At 49.8% G+C, this 14,678-nt stretch overlaps 1 long non-coding RNA gene across 1 annotated transcript; it reads right to left on the bottom strand.

Annotated features, from left to right (window-relative positions):
* Positions 1-889: 889 nt before the first annotated feature.
* On the bottom strand, positions 890-3,076 carry LOC128820240 (uncharacterized). Its single transcript, XR_008440863.1, has 2 exons — positions 2,570-3,076; positions 890-1,003 (listed from the first exon to the last, which is right to left on the bottom strand). It is a non-coding gene; the product is annotated as an uncharacterized LOC128820240 (long non-coding RNA).
* Between the last annotated feature and the right edge of the window lie 11,602 nt (positions 3,077-14,678).

Raw genomic sequence — 14,678 nt, 5'->3', positions numbered from 1 at the left:
TCTTTCCCTCACAAATGTCCATCCTTCCCTCACAAATGTCCATCTTCCCCTCACAAATGTCCATCCTTCCCTCACACATGTCCATCCTTCCCTCACAAATGTCCATCTTTCCTTCAGTAATGTCCATCTTCCCCTCACAAATGTCCATCTCTCCCTCACTGATGTCCATCTCTCCCTCACAAATGTCCATCTCTCCCTCACTGATGTCCATCCTTCCCTCAGTAATGTCCATCTTTCCCTCACAAATGTCCATCTTCCCCTCAGAAATGTCCATCTTTCCCTCAGTAATGTCCATCTTTCCCTCACAAATGTCCATCCTTCCCTCACAAATGTCCATCTTCCCCTCACAAATGTCCATCCTTCCCTCACAGATGTCCATCTTCCCCTCACAAATGTCCATCCTTCCCTCACAAGTGTCCATCTTTCCCTCACAAATGTCCATCTTTCCCTCACAAATGTCCATCTCTCCCTCACTGATGTCCATCCCTCCCTCACTGATGTCCATCTTTCCCTCACTGATGTCCATCCCTCCATCCCTCCCCCACAGTTCCTCTGCCACCTCTCTCATCCCCACCCTCTCCCAGCTGTCCCTTTTCCTTCCCAATAAACCCTGAGCCGGGAACGTCCGGGATCCCATCTCAGGACTCCCAGGGCCGGTCACACCCGGCCTCAAACCGAGTGTCCATCCCCGAGCTTCCATCAGCGCCCAGGGATGGAGTTCAGCGAGCGTTTTGGGCCAGCACAGCCCGGATGCTGGCGGATATTTGGAGTGAAAAAATGTTTGGCGTTCAGTGCTGTGGATGTTGCTTCAGGAACACACGGAGATTCTGGCTCATCCTCGCCTCAGCTCCTCTCCAGCTGGCCCCACCAGCTCCTGGGGCTGCCGGAGTCGTTTCCAAATCAGCACATCCTTTAATTTCTCCGCCATTTGTTATGCGTGATGCACTTTGCCATGAATAAATCAGGATTTCGCTGTTCTGGAGCGGAGCAGAACCATGGGTTCCTTGGTGCAGAAAAAACAGAACAAAATTCACATTTTTGTTCCCGTTCCCCCCACCCCGGCCGGCCGTGCTCCCAGTCAATCATCCCTCGTAAGCTCGTTTGTTTAATTGATTGCATTGCAGTGTCAACCTGCCCACGCAGGAGCCTCAAATATTTGCAAACTGGAGCACACCCAGAGCTGGGCACGGCTGGCTGCTGTCACAGCACAGCTGCAGCTGCAGCGGGGCCGCCGGCAATCCAAACACACCAAATTAATTAGGGTTATGTCCATAAACTCGGCTGGCTCCTCTCAGGTTTGCGCAGGAATGTTCCCTGCTTGTGCTCAAACACGTTGATTAAACAGCGCCGGGCTCTTGGAGTTCTCCTTTGTGATATCCAAGAGCAGATTATTGCACAGCCTCGCCGGGCAAATATTTGCTTTTTTGGCAGGAGTCGCTGCTTCCTCCCCTCCGGTTTTCCCGCTGCTGAGTCTCCTCCCATGGGCAGCCACCACTTCTCGTGGGTGCCAGGAGGTTGAAATTACTCCTGGAGAAACAGGAAGGGGCTGCTTTGCCTACAAAACGTGGTTTTCTGCCTCTCAGGGCAAGAATGTTCCTCCCTGACACCGCCGAAGTGCCAATTTTTTAATTGCAGTGACTTTGATTGCCCGTTCTTTATGGAAGAGGAGGGATAACTCCTGAACATCCGAATTCTGCTGAAAGGAACCCGCTTCCCCTGCTCGTTTGTCTTCCTTTGTGCTCTCCCAGTGTAGATGTTTATCCAGTGGGTTCAGTCCAATTAAACAGTTCATCGGCTGACAAAAACAGCCCTGCAATAATCCTGCTGTCTTTAGTGGGACTAATGTCAGGCTTAAAGTTAATTCAGGAACATTGTCACTGCTTTTTAGGTGTCTTTTAAGTGTTTTTTTTTCCACCACTGTTAATTCCCCTTACCTGAACACAAACTGATTGTTAAATATTTAGGAATAAATCTAACATAAGCCTGAATTATGCAGTAAAACACTCCTGATCCACAGGATCTGTTTCTCCCTTTGCAAAGGGAGATCTCCTGCTGGACAGATCTACCCCCCAGGCATGGAGAGGGTTAAAACACCCCAGAATTTGCTTTTGAAGTTGCCCAAAGTTTGGTTGGAAGCAAGATGACAGCAGCAGAACTGGTCTGTCTGTCTGCATTTTCTACAAAGCTTTAAAAATCTCACAAGATATCCACTTCCTTTATTCTTTCTCTTCTTTTTTTTTTTTTTTTTTCCTTTTTGGCTTTCCCCCCCCCCCTTGTTTGTTTGTTTGGGTTTTTTTTTTTTCCCCTCTTTGGTGGTAGCTGAAATCCATCCCAAAGTCTGAACCAATTTCTCAGTTTCAAAAGAAATGATAATAAACCTGTCATTTGTGGCCTGAGCAGGGAGGTTGCTGCCGCTGCTCTGATATTAAAGCTGATTAGAAGCAGAGCTGGTTTGGAGGAGTTCATGTCTTTCTGAGACTGTTTGATTCTTGGGGGAGGAATTGCTGTGACCCCGAGTGCTTTGAAGTGACAGGGCTGTTGAGGAGGGCATTGCTGGGGTAATACTCACCTGACGAGGTTCTGCCGGGGCAGTTTTTAATTCCATTTTATCTCCTTTGGAAGGCACAGGAGCATGTGAGGATGAAAGGCGAGGCAGGGCTCTGTGCTGGGGCTGTTTGAGCAGAATCTCTGAATCTCTGAGGCGGCTCTGGGAGGATTTGCAGGAGCAGCCTGAGCCTTTTGTGATTCTCCGGCGAGAAGCTTTGGGGTCGTGCAGTTCCAATTACTCCGGGTAACCCTGAGCTCTTTCTTCCTCCTGACCACGGAATGAGTCCCTGGAGCGGTGGAACTCTGCAGGCTGGGATGCTGAGAGCCAGCAGAGGATCCTGTGGGGACAAACTCTGCTAAATCCCATCCCCAGGCTGGTTCAGGGGGGTTTGGGCTGCACGGCTGCTCCTGAAGCTCCAAATTCCTTCTCCTGGCCTGGTTTCCTGGCCAAGCACGGGCTCAGGGCTGGGAAAAGCCTCTCTGGGTCTGTGACTTTGTACCTCTGGGTTTGTGCCTCTGGGTCTGTGACTTTGTGCCTCTGGTTTGTGACTTTGTACCTCTGGGTCTGTGACTTTGTACCTCTGGGTTTGTGCCTCTGGGTTTGTGCCTCTGGGTTTGTGACTTTGTGCCTCTGGGTTTGTGCCTCTGGGTTTGTGCCTCTGGGTTTGTGACTTTGTGCCTCTGGGTTTGTGACTTTGTACCTCTGGGTCTGTGACTTTGTGCCTCTGGGTCTGTGCCTCTGGGTCTGTGACTTTGTACCTCTGGGTCTGTGACTTTGGGTCTGTGACTTTGTGCCTCTGGGTCTGTGACTTTGTGCCTCCAGGTTTGTGCCTCTGGTTTGTGACTTTGTACCTCTGGTTTGTGACTTTGTACCTCTGGGTTTGTGACTTTGGGTCTGTGACTTTGTGCCTCTGGGTCTGTGACTTTGTGCCTCTGGGTCTGTGCCTCTGGGTCTGTGACTTTGTGCCTCTGGGTCTGTGACTTTGTGCCTCTGGGTCTGTGCCTCTGGGTTTGTACCTCTGGGTCTGTGACTTTGTACCTCCAGGTTTGTGCCTCTGGTTTGTGACTTTGTACCTCTGGTTTGTGACTTTGTACCTCTGGGTCTGTGACTTTGTGCCTCTGGTTTGTGACTTTGTGCCTCTGGGTCTGTGCCTCTGGGTCTGTGACTTTGTGCCTCTGGGTCTGTGACTTTGTGCCTCTGGGTCTGTGCCTCTGGGTTTGTACCTCTGGGTCTGTGACTTTGTACCTCTGGGTCTGTGACTTTGTGCCTCTGGGTCTGTGACTTTGTGCCTCTGGATTTGTGACTTTGTGCCTCTGGGTCTGTGCCTCCTCTCAGGGCAGAGGGATGGAGCAGCAGGAGCTGAGTGAGGAGCAGCGAGGGCTCTCAGCCAGCACTCTCAGGTCTGTTTGTGGCCAGCTAAAACATCCACTGAGGGGTGTTAGAGCTAAAAGGCTGCCTCTACAAACCCAGCCATTCATCATGAGGAGGATCATAAAACCCTCGGTGACATTTAGGGCACCCCCAGGCTCCAGATTCCCAAATTCTGTGTCCCCACCCCCTGCAGCAGCAGGGCTGGAGCTGCCCCAGGTCTCCTCCAAGAGATTCCACCCTGAGCATTCCTCACACCCTGCAGGACAGGCGGGGGCCTGGATTAATGAACCACAGTTCAGCCTACCCAGGGTGACACAGTTAAACTGAGTTAGTGCCTCCCTTCATTTCCAAATCTCTCCACTTCCCCAGGGAAATGTTTTTCCACGCTTTTGCAGTGGATTTCTGTGGTAGGTGGGGAGGGCAGCTGGCTGTGAGGAGTGGCAAGAATTCAGGACAGAAAACAGAAAACATCTCCTAAATTATAATAATTTTATAATCACAGGTATCGCTTGTATCACTCGCCTGTGTCTGGGTGACCCTTATTACAGCAATGCTTTAATTACTGTAATTGGTTTATTGCCTCATCATTCTCTGAATTAGAGACTTATTTCATCCTTATTTAAAGGACAAGGCAGGTATTGATTCAGGGGCTTTGAAAAATTCCAGAACAGCGATTGTGTGGGTGCCAGAATGTTTTTGAAAATGAAGTGCTTTGAGGACAATGAGCAACGTGTGGCTGTGATAGAGAACACGAGCTTCAAATCCATCCATTTCAAAGAGGAATTCATTATCGGGGCTAATTTGCATCCACAAAAACACAGCTCAGCTCAGCATTGTCATCAAAAGGCATTTTCAGTGCTCAGTGTTGTGTTAAATGCACTTCTCAAGGACTTGGGATTGCAAAGCCCAAGAAGAAGATGCTGCTTGGGCTCCAGCAGGTGTTTGGGTTGCTTTTGTTTAATCCTCAGATTAAGCGAGGCCTGCACTGAGTCCTGCTCACCTTCGTTAGGATTAGGCCTGAGCCAAGTTCAAGTTTTATCCCTAGAAAGGCCTGGGCTCAGTGAAATCCCAAAGCCAGGGGGTTTGGGGCAGCTGGGACCAGCCCTGCCCCTCCCTGGCCCTGTCACACCCTGGGATTGCTCCTCCTGAAGAAAGCAAATTGCAGCCAGTCCAGATCAGTGTAAAATCAAACACAAAACAGGTGTTTGCTAATTAAAACTGAGATTTTAATGAATGACCTGTGTGGTTTTGGCGAATAAATACCACTCTCAGCATCTGCTCTGTAATTAGGTTCCAACTTCTTTTTTTTTTTTTTTTTTTCCCTCCTCAAGTCCCAGTAAATAACTACAGAATGCCAGGTTTAACTAAAACTTGCTAATCTTTGCTCTTTAATGGGGAAAAAGCAGATGTTTCCTGCCCAGGTAACTCCAAGCAGCAGCAATCAACAGAGGAGAGGGAAAAAAACCTCATCAAATCCTTCATATTTCAACGTGTTTTTCTCTCTGCTTTGTACAAGGCAGAGATTTTCATAAAATCCTCCCAGTGCTGCAGGCTGATGCCACATTTTTAGGACGGCTCTTCTTGCAGCCCTTGGGGGTTTATTTTTACTAATTGGGTGTTTACTTGGACAGATTTCCTGGTTTTTTGGGGTTTTTTTTTGGTTTGTTGTTTTTTTCTTTTTTTTTCCCCCCACTTCTGGACCTGTTTTCCATTAAATGTAAATACAGATCCACGGGAATGTGTGGGGAGAAGGAGTGGGGTGGGGAGAGGTTCTGGAATGCCCACACAGGGATCGTGTGGTGGTGACAGAAACATCAAACCCTGGGCCATGGATTCCTCCTCAGGAGTGCCTGAACAGGGAGAAATAAAAGGGAATGAGGGAGCTGGGGGTGATGAAAGCCTCGGGATGGAATAAAGCTGGGATTTCCATCCCGACACTCAGGCTCCTTCCCTTCCTTTTCTGCCACGGGGACTGGAGCTGCTGAAGGGGGGATTTTGGGGTGTGGGAAGTTTTGGGGTGTGGTTCTGGCGCACTCCTGTCTGTACCCCGACCCGCGGTTCTGTTTGGCAGCGGTCAGGAGGGGTTGGATCCGTAGGAATCCCTGCTCTGAGGGATTTCTTTCTCCAAAAGCCATGGAAGGAGGGGCCTGAAGGCCTTTCCTCTGCACTCTGGTGCTTGCCCTGTTTGGGGCGAATCCTCAGGGAAGGAGGAAACACCTCAAGCACCAAAACCTCCCTCAGTGGATCTCAGGAGCTCTGTCTGCATTCCCAAGGACAAAAATCTCCCTCAGTGGATCTCAGGAGCTCTGTCTGCATTCCCAAGGACAAAAACCTCCCTCAGTGGATCTCAGGAGTTCTGTCTGCATTCCCAAGCACAAAAACCTCCCTCAGTGGATCTCAGGAGCTCTGTCTGCATTCCCAAGCACAAAAACCTCCCTCAGTGGATCTCAGGAGCTCTGTCTGCATTCCCAAACACAAAAACCTCCCTCAGTGGATCTCAGGAGCTCTGTCTGCCATTTTGCCACACAAATTGTGTTGTGAAGTGGAATTCCCAAGGACAAAAATCTCCCTCAATGGATCTCAGGAGCTCTGTCTGCATTCCCAAACACAAAAACCTCCCTCAGTGGATCTCAGGAGCTCTGTCTGCATTCCCAAGGACAAAAATCTCCCTCAATGGATCTCAGGAGCTCTGTCTGCATTCCCAAACACAAAAACCTCCCTCAGTGGATCTCAGGAGCTCTGTCTGCATTCCCAAACACAAAAACCTCCCTCAGTGGATCTCAGGAGCTCTGTCTGCATTCCCAAACACAAAAACCTCCCTCAGTGGATCTCAGGAGCTCTGTCTGCCACTTTTGCCACACAAAACGTTGTGAAATGGCCTCAGCCCACTCCCAAAAGTGATGAACGTGTTGAGGCACAAGGCTGTGCCCAGCCCCAGCCCAGCCCAGGACTGGAGAGGGCTCCAAGCAGCATTTCTGTGCCTCGTCTCTCCAGCTGGCGAGCAGAACACTTGACATTTAGCAGCACAGCTCTGTTCTCCCCAGAAAAAGGAATTATTGCTCCTCCCAAGGGCAATGACTCAGTAGCCTGGAAGCCATTTGTGCAGTGCCACTGTGGGAATTTGGGGAAAAAAACCCAGGAATTAGGGAAGCCATTTGTGCAGTGTCGCTGAGGGAATTTGGGGAAAAAAAGCAAGAATTTGGGAAGCCATTTGTGCAGTGTCGCTGAGGGAATTTGGGGAAAAAACCCAGGAATTAGGGAAGCCATTTGTGCAGTGTCACTGTGGGAATTTGGGGAAAAAAAAAACCCAGGAATTAGGGAAGCCATTTGTGCAGTGTCACTGTGGGAATTTGGGGAAAAAAAGCAAGAATTTGGGAAGTCATTTGTGCAGTGTCGCTGTGTAAATTTGGGAAAAAGCAGGAAATTAGGGAGCCTGTCCAGGTAACCCTGGCTGGTTGCAGGTCTGACAGAGAAAACGGGTGTGAGGGGTGGGTTCTGGTGGCTGACCCTGCCTGGAATCAAATCCTTGGCACCTGGGCGAGCTCTCCCTCTCCCTCTGCTGATTCCCCTTCCGCGTGAGATGCGCCTCAGACCCCGAGAGCTGAGCCAGACCTGGCACAAACCACGAGCTCTCACTGCTCTATCCCATAATCTCCTTGCTGGTGGTTACTGGTTTCATATTTGGAAGACATAAAGCTTGAGGGGAAGGGGGGAAAAAAGGCTGAAAGTGAGGTTCTGGGGGCTTATTTAGCAATTGACCCTTTTTTCAGCACGCCCAGCCTTACATTCAATTACATTGCTAGGCAACAGCTCCTGTCAGCCCTAAGTGGATCCTGGGATTAATCCACGATCAGTCAAGATACACATTTATTCACCTTCCCTCACAAGAGTAATAGGATTTTTCTGGGCCCGGCTTAATTCCCTAGATGAGGCTGACACTGAATTAAAGCTGCTTATCCCGGCTCGTCACGAGGAGGTGAGATCCCAGGGGAGAGGAAGGTGAGGGAGCAGTGACAGGAGCAGGGATTAGGAGCCACGGTGGGGGAAAAAACACCATTAAATGAAAAAAAAAAAAACCAAAAACAAAACAGGTTCAGATTCTGCTTTTGCTGGGCATTGCACACATCCCTGCTGTGCTCCCCACACGAATCCTGCCCCTGCTCTGCTCGCAGCTTTCCTGGGCTGTGAGCCCCAACCTCCTTTCTGAAATTGCCAATTGTCAGAGTCCAGGACACCCCTCTGGCTGCCCTGGCTGGCTCCAGACCCTGGCAGGGGGCTCGCAGACCTTGGCACAAAGTCAAAAACACCTGTGGCTTCCATTTTAGCCCATAGAAAAAACTGCCAGCTTTGTGTGAGGAATTACAAACCACAAGGGTTTGAGCAGTGTGGGAGTTGAGTTAACACAGGGTGGAAAAGTAGAATTTTGGGGTTTTTAGAATGGGGTTCAAGGGGACAAGATGGAGGGATTTGGGCGTGTCCTGACCTCCTTCTCCTTCTCCTTGCCCTCCATGTCTCGCTGTGCTGGTGACACTTTTCTGTTGGTTTCAGGCACAGACACACTGCCCAACATCAATGACAGACATTGGCACGTTATTGTAACCACGGCACACGGAGTTTTGGGTATAAAATGTGAACAGCGCCCTGAGGGCAGACAGAATGCCATGGCCGAGCTGCTGGACAGAGCTCAGCAGGGCAGAGAGAGAATGTTCTAGAGAAGGGAAAAGGAACAACCTTGAGAAGCCGACCCTGCGCATTCAGACTCCTCCTTTGGCTGCTCGGGCTGGGAGAAAAAAGACTTTTACACTCTTGGGGTCATCCCAACACCCAGACCCCGAGAGCCACAGCTTGCCAGAGCAGGGCCTCTGGGATCCCTCCCCTGTCCCTTCTCTGTCCAAACCTCCCTCATGGGTCCCCCTGATGGGGAGACCCCTAAAAAGTTCCGTGTCAGGAATGAGAGACGGGTGGGAGTTTTGGGTTTTTCGGTCTTCAGGTTTTTCTCTTAGCAGAAGTTCTGCACGCTCTCTGCATCTCAGTGTGCAAAGAGAAGGCACCAAAAGTCACCAGACACACGGGTTCAAGGTTTTTTAAAGCTGTTTTGTCCAATTAACTCTTGGAACATATTTTATTTCTGCCTTTCTACCAATAACTAATTATTTTCCTGTCCCCACAACACCTGCGCTGTGGGTATTTCCAACCAATCACCCTGTGCAGAAAATGGAGCAGATGGAGAACAAGAAGGAGATCAGACCACCCCAAAATCCTCCATCTTGTCTCCTACCCACCTCCCCCACTAAAACCCAAAACTCTGAGTTTTTCACCCCGTGATAAACTACACTCCTGTCTGCTTCACACCCATTCCAGCTCATCCCAAAGCCTTGGAAGCTTTCTCCAGGGTTAAAAGCAGAGTTCTCCTGGGGGTCAGGTCTATCAGGACAGGCGGAGGAACATTCCCTGTGCCCTGGGCTCCAGCACTTCTCCATGGGACTGAGCCGAGGTCCCTCGAGGGTCACTGGAGGACACCTCTGAGGAGATGTTTGGTAGTGCACAGGCAGATGACATTTCTGAGTGGGGGAAGGTCTATTAATCTATTATTAATTAATATTCCATATGCCGCCTCGGAGGCAGAGGGGATCTTTTGAAGCCATCTGGCTCCTCGCTGCTCTGGAGGAAAGCCATTGTCTGTTGTCTGCTCTTGAGTTCGCTCTGGAAAATGGAGATGTGACAGCCTGGGCCAGCTGCCCCACTGTCCCCCTGGTGCCACAAAGCAGCCACGGCCCGCTGAGGATGTGGGGGCTGCACTGAAAGGCCCCTTTTGGCCAAAAATCCAGGTTTTTGGGGGATCTCCGCCCCTCTTTGTGTCCTGTGCCCAGACAAGGGCGCTGCAGGGAGGAATTTATCCCTGAGCACTGCAGGAAGGGCTTGCTGGAGGTGTGACACCCTGGGCAGGGCTGTGCCAGTGACAAACAGAGCCAGGATGTGCTGCTGGGACAGGGAATAACTCAGATGAGTAAATATCTAAGGATACACATAGAGGTCCTAATGTAAATAAGAAATAAATCCTTGAACTAAGGTTATTTATGATTATAAGCTGGGATTATGCCCAGAACAAACACAGGGTCAGTAGCTCAAGTGCCTTTTAGCTCAGATGTACTCTGTGCTGAGCAGTGCAGGCGTTGTAAGCCTGGGCCCAAGTCTAAATATTCTCCCAGCTGCTTAAAACCAATGTTGCTGTATCCCACAGGACGGATACTGGCTGTATTTTAATAGCTCGTGTAATATGGCCTTCAGGCAAGAGCGGATTGAGTAAGCTCTCCCCACACAATACTTCCCTTTTTATGTGGGTTTCACACTTGAAACATTTTATCTTTTCATTTTCCTGCTTCCTTTTCTTTTCGTTATTCCCAGTGTGGCTTTGAAGTGGTTTGATTTTAGCAGTGCTCTGACAGAGCCTCAGCGCAGCTGAGGGACACTTGGGGACACTCTGAGGGCACTCTGGGGTTGTTCTCCCTGCTGGACGTTCCTCTGGACGTGGAACCCAACGTGCGGAGTTATTCCCACCTCCTCCCCTGGGCTTTGCCTCCAGAAAGAACCACCCAGCTCACAGCTGGGGGCTCAGAGGCAAATCCTTCACCCCAAACTGCCCGTGGGGTGGAGGAGGCTGGAGGAGCCGTCAGGATTTTTGTGGGAGACAGGAGCTGTGTCCAGCAGTGTGGAATTCCTCCCAGCACTGCTGCCTGGTTTCCAGCTCCAGCTCTGCTCTGAATTTCCAGCACTTCCAGCACAGGGATTTCGCCCCCTAATTCACTTTCTCTCCCTAAATCACTTCTTCCCCCTAAATCACCAGGCCGGGCTGCAGCAGAATCCCAAACCCAGCACCAGGCAAAGCCACGCTGCTCCCAGTGGGGTTTACATAAACTCACTAAAAACCCCTAATATTTAAAGTGTTGTAACAAAGCAGAAAAAACCTCCTCCTTCAAGCTCTGTGACAACCCCATGAATATGCAAATGAGAATGCAAAGACAATTTTCTAGTGGCTCCCAGTAAATATTGAGGCTGAGCTGTGGAGCATTAAGTGGCAGATTTAGGCCCGGGTTCATTCCTTTTTTATTTATTTTTTTTAAATACCACACTTAGAGACCAATTTGATTGTAATGCACCAAATCTGTCGAGGATTGCAGCCAGCTGATGGCATTGTTAAATCATACTTATTTTGGCATTTCTTATTGAAAGCAATAGAAGAGCAACCAGTGGTGATAAATTTGTTTGTGGAGAGCAGCGTTGCTTGTCAGAGTTGTACACTGTTGTAACTAGGGCAAAATTACACTATAAATTTGCAGGTTTATTGTCCTTTTTCTTCTATTTTTTTTTGTTGTTGGTGTTGTTACTGACCTGCTTTTCATATTCTACGTGCAAGGGTGCTCTGGCAAGAGAGAATTGTAAAATCTGGGGTTGCTGTGCAGCAGGGTGGGATCTCACAGGTGCCTTTACTGAATTCACCTTCTTCTGCCCCAAAAAATGGGATCTCCCAGGGAAAAAGGTTTATAGAATTCACCTTCTTCTGCCCCAACAAATGGGATCTCCCAGGGAAAAAGGTTTATAGAATTCACCTTCTTCTGCCCCAAAAAAATGGGATCTTCCAGGGAAAAAAGGTTTATAGAATTCACCTTCTTCTGCCCCAAAAAAACGGGATCTGCCAGGGAAAAAGGTTTATAGAATTCACCTTCTTCTGCCCCAAAAAATTGGATCTTCCAGGGAAAAAGTTTTATAGAATTCACCTTCTTCTGCCCCAAAAAAACGGGATCTGCCAGGGGAAGAGGTTTATAGAATTCACCTTCTTCTGCCCCCAAAAACGGGATCTGCCAGGAGCTCAGGTTCTCGGGAGGGTTTCAGTGTTTGAGAGGCAGGTGGAGCAATGGAATTCTCAAACTGGCCGTGGTCACACAGACCCGAACCTTCCCAGCTCAGCTGGGCTCTGGGAATGGCCAGTGGGAATGGCTGGCTCTGGGAACGGCCAGTGCTGCATCCCTGGGACGTGCAGCTCATGGATCAGCTGCTCCTCCTGAGCCAGAGCACGAAAAGCCAAAATTCAGAAGTGCTTTGAGCTGGAAGCTCGGAGGATTTGCTGCATACGAGGCAATAAACGACTGCTCCAATTGACTAAATGCCACAGCACAGCAGTTTGTTTTAATTATGCTACAAAGGGAGGGATATTATTGTTCTTATGGCACAACATAACAAGGAAAGGAGAAGAGAAAATTGTATCCCGCTCCCCTCCCGAGAAGGTTTAGCAGCAGCATCTTGTTTATCATGGAGGGCTCAGGACAGCAGGATCCGCAAATAAAACATGAGGAGGAACCAGTTTAGAGAGGAGATTTAAAAAAAAGAAAACAAAGCAACAAACCAAACTATAAAAAATAAACACCCTAAAACCCAGAAATGAAATCAAATTCCATTGCCTCTCTCATCCTGAGTGGTGACTGGTTCTGCTTTCGTTTGCTGCAAAAGGAAATATTGGAACACCTGGAAGTTTTTAGGGCAGGAAGGGCTTGGATGGGAGATGTGGTGGATGAAGGGAGGGAGCTCCTCCTGCTGCCTCCCACTCCATCCAAAATCTGGGCTGGAACTCTCAGGGGATTTTAAAAGTTTTGTCTGTTACCCATGGAACTCACCAGCTTTCAGCTGATGCTGGGAAAGAAAATCAAGAAAGTGGAGAAAGTTGTCAATTCCCAGTTAAAGTGGGAATTTCCTCGCTGTGCAGTTTTCCCCTGCAGTTCCCAGTTTGCCCTTGATCCCACCTGGTTTCCTCCGAGCCTGGCACAGCCCCAGCTGTTCCCTGGACGGTTCTGTGCAGAATTTATGCTGCCCAGAAATGAGGCGTTGAGAGCAAACCCCCGGGCCAAAGGGAAATCCCCGGGGTGCTGGGCTGTGCCCCAGCAGGTTTCCCTGCCCGTGGCTCACACCCCCAGTAAATCCATGGGATTTCCAGCACAAGGAACAGCAGATCTCTTGGGATCCGGGTGTCGAGGTGACCCCAAGAGTGTAAAAGTCCTCATTTCCCAGCCCGAGCAGCCAAAGGAGGAGTCTGAATGCGCAGGGTCGGCTTCTCAAGGTTGTTTCTTTTCCCTTCTCTAGAACATTCTCTCTCTGCCCTGCTGAGCTCTGTCCAGCAGCTCGGCCATGGCATTCTGTCTGCCCTCAGGGCACTGTTCACATTTTATACCCAAAACTCCGTGTGCCGTGGTTACAATAACGTGCCAATGTCTGTCATTGATGTTGGGCAGTGTGTCTGTACCTGAAACCAACAGAAAAGTGTCACCAGCACAGCGAGACATGGAGGGCAAGGAGAAGGAGAAGGAGGTCAGGACACGCCCAAATCCCTCCATCTTGTCCCCTGAACCCCATTCTAAAAACCCCAATGTCGCTGTCGAGCAGGACGGGAACAGAGAACTCCAGATCAGAAGGCAAAGAAAATGAGCTCTGATTTATTTCAAATATACCGCTCTATATATAGAGAACATCGAGAAGATTAATTTCATTGGTCTTAGAGTAAAAACATGTCACACCACTGGTGTGCAGTGAATGACGCACAGCGGCAAAACATATCTATAAACAATGTGAATAACAAGATAGATTAGAGAATTATTTACATTCTTTCTTAACTGTTTCCCAGGCTCTTGCCTGGTTAAAAAACCTTTCTCTTTCTCTCTAACTGAGCTGAAAATATCCACACCCCAAAATTCTACTTTTCCACCCTGTGTTAACTCAACTCCCACACTGCTCAAACCCTTGTGGTTTGTAATTCCTCGCACAAAGCTGGCAGTTTTTTCCACGGGCTAAAATGGAAGCCACAGGTGGTTTTGACTTTGTGCCAGGGTCTGGAGCCAGCCAGGGCAGCCAGAGGGGTGTCCTGGGTTCCCACACAGATCTGCCCGGTCTGGCAGCCCCAGCTGTGGGATTTGCTGTGCCCGGCTGCGGCTGGCCGTGTTCCGGGTGGAAATGACACGGTGTGCGCCTGGGCACACAGGGGAACCACGGCGTTGTGCCTCATCCCTGGAAGGAAGGGAGGGCACACCAGCAGGGCATCTCCAGGAGGGGATTCCCCGGGAGCGTTCCCATCAGGAGGAGCACAGCGTCTGCAGGAGCAGCAGTTCCAGCCAGCGGGCTCAGGGGAACTGAGCCTTGCTCCCATGGAAGCCCAGGAACCGCCAGGAGCAGCCCTGCTCCCGACTCTGCAGGGTGGGACTCGATGGGAATCCGGAGTTTCAGTCGATCCACGGATGAGCTGGCTCCAGCCCGCGTGCACAGACAGGCACACACGGACCTGGCATCCCGGGATCCTTCCCTGCTCCATGGGCCGAGGATCCTCCTCCAGCCCGGAGCCAGCACAAGCTCCTCCTAGTTCGGATTCTCCCAGTCAACGCCCTCGTGCAGAGTTCCAACAACCCTGGTGCTTTATATCACGTTTCTAACCGGCCTTTTAATTTGCTTTATTCTCCAAAGTAGTCTAAAGCCCAGCCTTTGCTGGCTTTGTGTCCCTCCCCAGCTCCCCGAGTGCCTGAGGTGCTCCGGGATTTCTGGCGAGCAGCAGGGAAATGATATTTTTGTGCTTTGGAGATATTTGTGTGCTGTGGAGATATTTATTTGTGTGCTGTGGAGGTCTCTGTGTGCTGTGGAGATATTTATTTGTGTGCTGTGGAGGTATCTGTGTGCTGTGGAGATATTTATTTGTGTGCTGTGGAGTCTCTCCCGGTAATCCCAG

This window comes from Vidua macroura, chromosome 28 (assembly GCF_024509145.1).
Source record: "Vidua macroura isolate BioBank_ID:100142 chromosome 28, ASM2450914v1, whole genome shotgun sequence".
In the NCBI taxonomy this organism is placed as follows: Eukaryota; Metazoa; Chordata; class Aves; order Passeriformes; family Viduidae; genus Vidua; species Vidua macroura.
This window is presented reverse-complemented; position numbering and strand designations above follow the sequence as displayed.